Here is a 12,195-nt window from a genome sequence, read left to right on the forward strand (position 1 = left end):
AGAGCTTAATTTTGGAAAAGTGTTTATTTCTGTATTTCAACATGATTTGGATCTTGTTTTTGGAAAAGTGTTTTTTTCTGTATTTCAACATGATTTGAGCTTGTTTTTGGAAAAGTGTTTATTTCTGTATTTCAACATGATTTGGAGCTTGTTTTTGGAGAAGTGTCTATTTCTGTATTTCAATGTTGCAACTTGCTGAAAACTGTCCACAGTGTTCCTATCATCCAGTTTTAACAGTACTGAAGAAAAAATCATTTTCAGAGTGCATCAAACATGATTTAGAGCTTGTTTATGGAAAAGTGTTCATTTCTGTATTTCAACATGATTTAGAGCTTGTTTTTGGAAAAGTGTTTATTTCCATATTTCAACCTGATTTGGAGCTTGTTTTTTAGGAAAAGTGTTTATTTCTGTATTTCAACATGATTTAGAGCTTGTTTTTGGAAAAGTGTTTATTTCTGTATTTCAATGTTGCAACTTGCTGAAAACTCTCCACAGTGTTCCTATCATCCAGTTTTAACAGTACTGAAAAAAAATTCACTTACAGAGTACATCAAACATGATTTAGAGTTTGTTTATGGAAAAGTGTTTATTTCTGTATTTCAACATGATTTGGAGCTTGTTTTTGGAAAAGTGATTATTTCAGTATTTCAACATGATTTGGAGCTTGTTTTTGGAAAAGTGATTATTTCAGTATTTCAACATGATTTGGAGCTTGTTTTTGGAAAGGTCTTTATTTCTGTATTTCAACATGATTTAGAGCTTGTTTTTGGAAAAGTGTTTATTTCTGTATTTCAACATGATTTGGAGCTTGTTTTTGGAAAAGTGTTTATTTCTGTATTTCAACATGATTTAGAGCTTGTTTTTGGAAAAGTGTTTATTTCTGTATTTCAACATGATTTTGAGCTTGTTTTTTTGGAAAAGTGTTTATTTCTGTATTTCAACACGATTTAGAGCTTGTTTTTGGAAAAGTGTTTATTTCTGTATTTCAATGTTGCAACTTGCTGAAAACTGTCCACAGTGTTCATATCATCCAGTTTTAACAGTACTGAAGAAAAAATATCACTTACACAGTGCATCAAACATGATTTAGAGCTTTTTTTTTTTTAAGTGTTTATTTCTGTATTTCAACATGATTTTGAGCTTGTTTTTGGAAATGTGTTTATTTCTTTATTTCAATATTGCAACTTGCTGAAAACTGTCCACAGTGTTCCTGTCATCCAGTTTTAACAGTACTGGAAAAAAATTGACTTTCAGAGTGCATCAAACATGATTTAAAGCTTGTTTATGGAAAAGTGTTTATTTCTGTATTTCAACATGATTTGGTGCTTGTTTTTGGAAAAGTGTTTATTTCTATATTTCAACATGATTTGGAGCTTGTTTTTGGAAAAGTGTTTATTTCTGTATTTCAACATGATTTAGAGCTTGTTTTTGGAAAAGTGTTATTTCTCTATTTCAACATGATTTGGAGCTTGTTTTTTTGGAAAAGTGTTTATTACTGTATTTTAACATGATTTTGAGCTTGTTTTTGGAAATTTGTTTATTTCTGTATTTCAATAATGCAACTTGCTGAAAACTGTCCACAGTGTTCCTATCATCCAGTTTTAACAGTACTGGAAAAAAATTGACTTTCAGAGTGCATCAAACATGATTTAGAGCTTGTTTATGGAAAAGTGTTTATTTCTGTATTTCAACGTTATTTGGAGCTTGTTTTTGGAAAAGTGTTTATTTCTATATTTCAACATGATTTGGAGCATGTTTTTGGAAAAGTGTTTATTTCTGTATTTCAACATGATTTGGAGCTTGTTTTTGGAAAAGTGTTTATTTCTGTATTTCAACATGATTTAGAGCTTGTTTTTGGAAAAGTGTTTATTTCTATATTTCAACATGATTTGGAGCTTGTTTTTGGAAAAGTGTTTATTTCTGTATTTCAACATGATTTAGAGCTTGTTTTTGGAAAAGTGTTTATTTCTGTATTTCAATATTGCAACTTGCTGAAAACTGTCCACAGTGTTCCTATCATCCAGTTTTAACTGTACTGAAGAAAAAAAATCACTTACACAGTGCATCAAACATGATTTATAGCTTATTTTTTTTAAAGTGTTTATTTCGGTATTTCAACATGATTTTGAGCTTGTTTTTGGAAATGTGTTTATTTCTGTATTTCAATATTGCAACTTGCTGAAAACTGTCCACAGTGTTCCTATCATCCAGTTTTAACAGTACTGGAAAAAAATTGACTTTCAGAGTGCATCAAACATGATTTAGAGCTTGTTTATGGAAAAGTGTTTATTTCTGTATTTCAACATTATTTGGAGCTTGTTTTTGGAAAAGTGTTTATTTCTGTATTTCAACATGATTTGGAGCTTGTTTTTGGAAAAGTGTAAATTTCTGTATTTCAACATGATTTGGAGCTTGTTTTTGGAAAAGTGATTATTTCAGTATTTCAACTTGATTTCGAGCATTTTTTTGGAAAAGTGTTTATTTCTGTATTTCAATATTGCAACTTGCTGAAAACTGTCCACAGTGTTCCTATCATCCAGTTTTAACAGTACTGGAAAAAAATTGACTTTCAGAGTGCATCAAACATGATTTAGAGCTTGTTTATGGAAAAGTGTTTATTTCTGTATTTCAACATGATTTGGAGCTTGTTTTTGGAAAAGTGTTTATTTCTGTATTTCAACATGATTTGGAGCTTGTTTTTGGAAAAGTGTAAATTTCTGTATTTCAACATGATTTGGAGCTTGTTTTTGGAAAAGTGATTATTTCAGTATTTCAACTTGATTTCGAGCATTTTTTTGGAAAAGTGTTTATTTCTGTATTTCAACATGATTTAGAGCTTAATTTTGGAAAAGTGTTTATTTCTGTATTTCAACATGATTTGGATCTTGTTTTTGGAAAAGTGTTTTTTTCTGTATTTCAACATGATTTGAGCTTGTTTTTGGAAAAGTGTTTATTTCTGTATTTCAACATGATTTGGAGCTTGTTTTTGGAAAAGTGTTTATTTCTGTATTTCAACATGATTTGGAGCTTGATTTTGGAGAAGTGTTTATTTCTGTATTTCAATGTTGCAACTTGCTGAAAACTGTCCACAGTGTTCCTATCATCCAGTTTTAACAGTACTGAAGAAAAAATCATTTTCAGAGTGCATCAAACATGATTTAAAGCTTGTTTATGGAAAAGTGTTTATTTCTGTATTTCAACATGATTTGGTGCTTGTTTTTGGAAAAGTGTTTATTTCTATATTTCAACATGATTTGGAGCTTGTTTTTGGAAAAGTGTTTATTTCTGTATTTCAACATGATTTAGAGCTTGTTTTTGGAAAAGTGTTATTTCTCTATTTCAACATGATTTGGTGCTTGTTTTTGGAAAAGTGTTTATTTCTATATTTCAACATGATTTGGAGCTTGTTTTTGGAAAAGTGTTTATTTCTGTATTTCAACATGATTTAGAGCTTGTTTTTGGAAAAGTGTTTATTTCTGTATTTCAATATTGCAACTTGCTGAAAACTGTCCACAGTGTTCCTATCATCCAGTTTTAACTGTACTGAAGAAAAAAAATCACTTACACAGTGCATCAAACATGATTTATAGCTTATTTTTTTAAAAGTGTTTATTTCGGTATTTCAACATGATTTTGAGCTTGTTTTTGGAAATGTGTTTATTTCTGTATTTCAATATTGCAACTTGCTGAAAACTGTCCACAGTGTTCCTATCATCCAGTTTTAACAGTACTGGAAAAAAATTGACTTTCAGAGTGCATCAAACATGATTTAGAGCTTGTTTATGGAAAAGTGTTTATTTCTGTATTTCAACATTATTTGGAGCTTGTTTTTGGAAAAGTGTTTATTTCTATATTTCAACATGATTTGGAGCTTGTTTTTGGAAAAGTGTTTATTTCTGTATTTCAACATGATTTGGAGCTTGTTTTTGGAAAAGTGTTTATTTCTGTATTTCAACATGATTTGGAGCTTGTTTTTGGAAAAGTGTAAATTTCTGTATTTCAACATGATTTGGAGCTTGTTTTTGGAAAAGTGATTATTTCAGTATTTCAACTTGATTTCGAGCATGTTTTTGGAAAAGTGTTTATTTCTGTATTTCAACATGATTTAGAGCTTAATTTTGGAAAAGTGTTTATTTCTGTATTTCAACATGATTTGGATCTTGTTTTTGGAAAAGTGTTTATTTCTGTATTTCAACATGATTTGAGCTTGTTTTTGGAAAAGTGTTTATTTCTGTATTTCAACATGATTTGGAGCTTGTTTTTGGAAAAGTGTTTATTTCTGTATTTCAACATGATTTGGAGCTTGTTTTTGGAAAAGTGTTTATTTCTGTATTTCAATGTTGCAACTTGCTGAAAACTGTCCACAGTGTTCCTATCATCCAGTTTTAACAGTACTGAAGAAAAAATCATTTTCAGAGTGCATCAAACATGATTTAGAGCTTGTTTATGGAAAAGTGTTTATTTCTGTATTTCAACATGATTTGGTGCTTGTTTTTGGAAAAGTGTTTATTTCTATATTTCAACATGATTTGGAGCTTGTTTTTGGAAAAGTGTTTATTTCTGTATTTCAACATGATTTAGAGCTTGTTTTTGGAAAAGTGTTATTTCTCTATTTCAACATGATTTGGTGCTTGTTTTTGGAAAAGTGTTTATTTCTATATTTCAACATGATTTGGAGCTTGTTTTTGGAAAAGTGTTTATTACTGTATTTTAACATGATTTTGAGCTTGTTTTTGGAAATTTGTTTATTTCTGTATTTCAATAATGCAACTTGCTGAAAACTGTCCACAGTGTTCCTATCATCCAGTTTTAACAGTACTGGAAAAAAATTGACTTTCAGAGTGCATCAAACATGATTTAGAGCTTGTTTATGGAAAAGTGTTTATTTCTGTATTTCAACATTATTTGGAGCTTGTTTTTGGAAAAGTGTTTATTTCTATATTTCAACATGATTTGGAGCATGTTTTTGGAAAAGTGTTTATTTCTGTATTTCAACATGATTTGGAGCTTGTTTTTGGAAAAGTGTTTATTTCTGTATTTCAACATGATTTAGAGCTTGTTTTTGGAAAAGTGTTTATTTCTATATTTCAACATGATTTGGAGCTTGTTTTTGGAAAAGTGTTTATTTCTGTATTTCAACATGATTTAGAGCTTGTTTTTGGAAAAGTGTTTATTTCTGTATTTCAATATTGCAACTTGCTGAAAACTGTCCACAGTGTTCCTATCATCCAGTTTTAACTGTACTGAAGAAAAAAAATCACTTACACAGTGCATCAAACATGATTTATAGCTTATTTTTTTAAAAGTGTTTATTTCGGTATTTCAACATGATTTTGAGCTTGTTTTTGGAAATGTGTTTATTTCTGTATTTCAATATTGCAACTTGCTGAAAACTGTCCACAGTGTTCCTATCATCCAGTTTTAACAGTACTGGAAAAAAATTGACTTTCAGAGTGCATCAAACATGATTTAGAGCTTGTTTATGGAAAAGTGTTTATTTCTGTATTTCAACATTATTTGGAGCTTGTTTTTGGAAAAGTGTTTATTTCTGTATTTCAACATGATTTGGAGCTTGTTTTTGGAAAAGTGTTTATTTCTGTATTTCAACATGATTTAGAGCTTGTTTTTGGAAAAGTTTTTATTTCTGTATTTCAATATTGCAACTTGCTGAAAACTGTCCACAGTGTTCCTATCATCCAGTTTTAACAGTACTGAAAAAAAATCACTTACATAGTGCATCAAACATGATTTAGAGCTTGTTTTTGGAAAAGTGTTTATTTCTTTATTTCAACATGATTTAGAGCTTGTTTTTGGAAAAGTGTTTATTTCTGTATTTCAATATTGCAACTTGCTGAAAACTGTCCACAGTGTTCCTATCATCCAGTTTTAACTGTACTGAAGAAAAAAAATCACTTACACAGTGCATCAAACATGATTTATAGCTTATTTTTTTTAAAGTGTTTATTTCTTTATTTCAACATGATTTAGAGCTTGTTTTTGGAAAAGTGTTTATTTCTGTATTTCAATATTGCAACTTGCTGAAAACTGTCCACAGTGTTCCTATCATCCAGTTTTAACTGTACTGGAAAAAAATTGACTTTCAGAGTGCATCAAACATGATTTAGAGCTTGTTTATGGAAAAGTGTTTATTTCTGTATTTGAACATTATTTGGAGCTTGTTTTTGGAAAAGTGTTTATTTCTATATTTCAACATGATTTGGAGCTTGTTTTTGGAAAAGTGTTTATTTCTGTATTTCAACATGATTTAGAGCTTGTTTTTGGAAAAGTTTTTATTTCTGTATTTCAATATTGCAACTTGCTGAAAACTGTCCACAGTGTTCCTATCATCCAGTTTTAACTGTACTGAAGAAAAAAAATCACTTACACAGTGCATCAAACATGATTTATAGCTTATTTTTTTTAAAGTGAATATTTCGCTATTTCAACATGATTTTGAGCTTGTTTTTGGAAATGTGTTTATTTCTGTATTTCAATATTGCAACTTGCTGAAAACTGTCCACAGTGTTCCTATCATCCAGTTTTAACAGTACTGGGAAAAAAATGACATACAGAGTGCATCAAACATGATTTAAAGCTTGTTTTTGGAAAAGTGTTTATTTCTGTATTTCAACATGATTTGGAGCTTGTTTTTTTGGAAAAGTGTTTATTTCTGTATTTCAACATGATTTAGAGCTTGTTTTTGGAAAAGTGTTTATTTCTGTATTTCAATGTTGCAACTTGCTGAAAACTCTCCACAGTGTTCCTATCATCCAGTTTTAACAGTACTGAAAAAAAATTCACTTACAGAGTACATCAAACATGATTTAGAGTTTGTTTATGGAAAAGTGTTTATTTCTGTATTTCAACATGATTTGGAGCTTGTTTTTGGAAAAGTGATTATTTCAGTATTTCAACATGATTTGGAGCTTGTTTTTGGAAAAGTGATTATTTCAGTATTTCAACATGATTTGGAGCTTGTTTTTGGAAAGGTCTTTATTTCTGTATTTCAACATGATTTAGAGCTTGTTTTTGGAAAAGTGTTTATTTCTGTATTTCAACATGATCTGGAGCTTGTTTTTGGAAAAATGTTTATTTCTGTATTTCAACATGATTTGAGCTTTTTTTTGGAAAAGTGTTTATTTCTGTATTTCAACATGATTTAGAGCTTGTTTTTGGAAAAGTGTTTATTTCTGTATTTCAATGTTGCAACTTGCTGAAAACTGTCCAGTGTTCCTATCATCCCGTTTTAACCTGTCTAGGATCAGCGTGGCGCTAGCGGCACACCCCCCCCCCCCCCACTGAAAAACCAGTGCCGCGAAATTCAAAAAAAATATTTTTTTAAAATATTTAACTTTCACACATTAAAGTCCAATACAGCTAATGAAAGACACAGATCTTATGAATCCAGTCAACATTTCCGATTTTTAAAATGTTTTACAGGGAAGACACAATATGTAAAGATGTACATCTATTACCTAAAAACACATTAGCATAATCCACCATCTTTTATTTGTCCACCAACACCAGTAGCCATCACCAATTCGGCTAAACTAAGATATTTATAGCCCCTAACCAACAAAAAAACTCATTAGATGACAGTCTGATAACATATTTATGGTATGGGATAGGTTTTGTTAGAAAAAAGTGCATATTTCAGGTATATGGCATAGTTTACAATTGCACCCACCATCACAAATGGACTAGAATAATTACAATGAGCAACGTGTTTACCTAACTACTAATCATCAAACATTTCGTAAAAATACACAGCATACACGAATCGAAAGACACAGATCCTGTGAATACAGACAATATTTCAGATTTTCTAAGTGTCTTACAGCGAAAACACAATAAATCGTTATATTAGCTTAGCACATAGCAATTAGCAGCCCAGCATTGATTCTAGCCAAAGTGAGCGATAAAAGTCAACATCGCCAAAAGATATTAATTTTTTCACTAACCTTCTCAGAATTCTTCCGATGACACTCCTGTAACATCACATTACAACATGCATATACAGTTTGATCGAAAATGTTTATATTTAGCCACCAAAATCATGGTTAGACAATGTGAAATGTAACTCGGCTGGTCAGAATTTGTCCTTGCGCCACTTAGACAGTGATCTACTCTTATACATAAATACTCATAAACGTGACTAAAAAATATAGGGTGGACAGGGATTGATAGACAATTTAATTCTTAATACAATTGCGTTATTACATTTTTTAATTTATCCTTACTTTTCAATACAGTTTGCGCCAAGCGAAGCTACGTCAAAAAACATGGCGTCCTAAGCCACTAAAATGTTTCGACAGAAACACGATTTATCATAATAAAAATGTCCTACCTTGAGCTGTTCTTCCATCAGTATCTTGGGCAAAGGATCCTTTCTTGGGAGAAATCGTCTTTTGGTGGAAAGCTGTCCTCTTGCCATGTGGAAATGTCAACTACGTTCGGGATGAACTGAAAAGCGTGCCCAACTTTTCACATCGTTGCAAAAATAAATGTCCCAAAATCGCACTAAACGGATATAAATTGCTATAAAACGCTTTAAATTAACTACTTTGTGATGTTTGTAACTCCTATAACGAGTGAAAAGATGACCGGAGAAATATAACAGGCTAAACTAACGCTTGGAACAGGAGAGGGTCGGTGTCTTCCACGCGCATTACGCAGCAAGAAAAGACTTGCTAGCTAAAGGTTTTTTTCATTTGTAGGGCCTGTGAACGAGCAATCGAGCCCGTTGGAATCGTCATCACGTAAAGGCATCCAGGGGAAGACGTAAGAAGTGTCCGTATAGTCAAAGCAACGACAGTGCCCTTTTAAATGACTTCAGAAAAGTGGCCAACGTTTCTCAAATCTGACTCCATGTCAGGGAAATTGCTGTAGAATGGGCTCTGTTCCACTTAGAGACAAAATTTCAACTCCTATAGAAACTATAGACTGTTTTCTATCCAATAATAATAATAATATGCATATTGTACGATCAAGGATTTTGTGGGAAGCCGTTTAAAAAATTAGCCACATTAGCATAAATAGTCTAAACAGCGCCCCCATCCCCAACAGGTTAACAGTACTGAAAAAAAATTCACTTTCAGAGTGCATCAAACATGATTTAGAGCTTGTTTATGGAAAAGTGTTTATTTCTGTATTTCAACATGATTTGGAGCTTGTTTTTGGAAAAGTGTAAATTTCTGTATTTCAACATGATTTGGAGCTTGTTTTTGGAAAAGTGATTATTTCAGTATTTCAACTTGATTTCGAGCATGTTTTTGGAAAAGTGTTTATTTCTGTATTTCAACATGATTTAGAGCTTAATTTTGGAAAAGTGTTTATTTCTGTATTTCAACATGATTTGGATCTTGTTTTTGGAAAAGTGTTTTTTTCTGTATTTCAACATGATTTGAGCTTGTTTTTGGAAAAGTGTTTATTTCTGTATTTCAACATGATTTGGAGCTTGTTTTTGGAAAAGTGTTTATTTCTGTATTTCAACATGATTTGGAGCTTGATTTTGGAGAAGTGTTTATTTCTGTATTTCAATGTTGCAACTTGCTGAAAACTGTCCACAGTGTTCCTATCATCCAGTTTTAACAGTACTGAAGAAAAAAAATCACTTACACAGTGCATCAAACATGATTTAGAGCTTATTTTTTTTAAAGTGTTTATTTCGGTATTTCAACATGATTTTGAGCTTGTTTTTGGAAATGTGTTTATTTCTCTATTTCAATATTGCAACTTGCTGAAAACTGTCCACAGTGTTCCTATCATCCAGTTTTAACAGTACTGGGAAAAAAATCACATACAGAGTGCATCAAACATGATTTAAAGCTTGTTTTTGGAAAAGTGTTTATTTCTGTATTTCAACATGATTTGGAGCTTGTTTTTTTGGAAAAGTGTTTATTTCTGTATTTCAACATGATTTAGAGCTTGTTTTTGGTAAAGTGTTTATTTCTGTATTTCAATGTTGCAACTTGCTGAAAACTGTCCACAGTGTTCCTATCATCCAGTTTTAACAGTACTGAAAAAAAATCACTTACATAGTGCATCAAACATGATTTAGAGCTTGTTTTTGGAAAAGTGTTTATTTCTTTATTTCAACATGATTTGGAGCTTGATTTTGGAGAAGTGTTTATTTCTGTATTTCAATGTTGCAACTTGCTGAAAACTGTCCACAGTGTTCCTATCATCCAGTTTTAACAGTACTGAAGAAAAAATATCACTTACACAGTGCATCAAACATGATTTAGAGCTTTTATTTTTTAAGTGTTTATTTCTTTATTTCAACATGATTTTTTAGCTTGTTTTTGGAAATGTGTTTATTTCTTTATTTCAATATTGCAACTTGCTGAAAACTGTCCACAGTGTTCCTATCATCCAGTTTTAACAGTACTGGAAAAAAATTCACTTTCAGAGTGCATCAAACATGATTTAGAGCTTGTTTTTGGAAAAGTGTTTATTTCTGTATTTCAACATGATTCGAGCTTGTTTTTGGAAAAGTGTTTATTTCTGTATTTCAACATGATTTGGAGCATGTTTTTGGAAAAGTGTTCATTTCTGTATTTCAACATGATTTAGAGCTTAATTTTGGAGAAGTGTTTATTTCTGTATTTCAATGTTGCAACTTGCTGAAAACTGTCCACAGTGGTCCTATCATCCAGTTTTAACAGTACTGAAAAACAATTCACTTTCAAAGTGCATCAAACATGATTTAGAGCTTGTTTATGGAAAAGTGTTTATTTCTGTATTTCAACATAATTTGGAGCTTGTTTTTGGAAAAGTGTTTTTTGCTGTATTTCAACATGATTTGAGCTTGTGTTTGGAAAAGTGTTTATTTCTGTATTTCAACATGATTTGGAGCTTGTTTTTGGAAAAGTGTTTATTTCTGTATTTCAACATGATTTGGAGCTTGATTTTGGAGAAGTGTTTATTTCTGTATTTCAATGTTGCAACTTGCTGAAAACTGTCCACAGTGTTCCTATCATCCAGTTTTAACAGTACTGAAGAAAAAATCATTTTCAGAGTGCATCAAACATGATTTAGAGCTTGTTCATGGAAAAGTGTTTACTTTTGTATTTCAACATGATTTAGAGCTTGTTTTTGGAAAAGTGTTTATTTCTGTATTTCAATGTTGCAACTTGCTGAAAACTGTCCACAGCGTTCCTATCATCCAGTTTTAACAGTCCTGAAAAAAAAAAAAAAATTCAGAGTGCATCAAACATGATTTAGAGCTTGTTTATGGAAAAGTGTTTATTTCTGTATTTCAACATGATTTAGAGCTTGTTTTTGGAAAAGTGTTTATTTCCATATTTCAACATGATTTGGAGCTTGTTTTTTTGGAAAAGTGTTTATTTCTGTATTTCAACATGATTTAGAGCTTGTTTTTGGAAAAGTGTTTATTTCTGTATTTCAATGTTGCAACTTGCTGAAAACTGTCCACAGTGTTCCTATCATCCAGTTTTAACAGTACTGAAAAAAAAATCACTTACAGAGTACATCAAACATGATTTAGAGCTTGTTTATGGAAAAGTGTTTATTTCTGTATTTCAACATGATTTGGAGCTTGTTTTTGGAAAAGTGTAAATTTCTGTATTTCAACATGATTTGGAGCTTGTTTTTGGAAAAGTGATTATTTCAGTATTTCAACTTGATTTCGAGCATGTTTTTGGAAAAGTGTTTATTTCTGTATTTCAACATGATTTAGAGCTTAATTTTGGAAAAGTGTTTATTTCTGTATTTCAACATGATTTGGATCTTGTTTTTGGAAAAGTGTTTTTTTCTGTATTTCAACATGATTTGAGCTTGTTTTTGGAAAAGTGTTTATTTCTGTATTTCAACATGATTTGGAGCTTGTTTTTGGAAAAGTGTTTATTTCTGTATTTCAACATGATTTGGAGCTTGATTTTGGAGAAGTGTTTATTTCTGTATTTCAATGTTGCAACTTGCTGAAAACTGTCCACAGTGTTCCTATCATCCAGTTTTAACAGTACTGAAGAAAAAAAATCACTTACACAGTGCATCAAACATGATTTAGAGCTTATTTTTGTTAAAGTGTTTATTTCGGTATTTCAACATGATTTTGAGCTTGTTTTTGGAAATGTGTTTATTTCTCTATTTCAATATTGCAACTTGCTGAAAACTGTCCACAGTGTTCCTATCATCCAGTTTTAACAGTACTGGGAAAAAAATCACATACAG

This window comes from Salvelinus fontinalis, chromosome 2 (assembly GCF_029448725.1).
Source record: "Salvelinus fontinalis isolate EN_2023a chromosome 2, ASM2944872v1, whole genome shotgun sequence".
NCBI classification, from domain to species: domain Eukaryota; kingdom Metazoa; phylum Chordata; class Actinopteri; order Salmoniformes; family Salmonidae; genus Salvelinus; species Salvelinus fontinalis.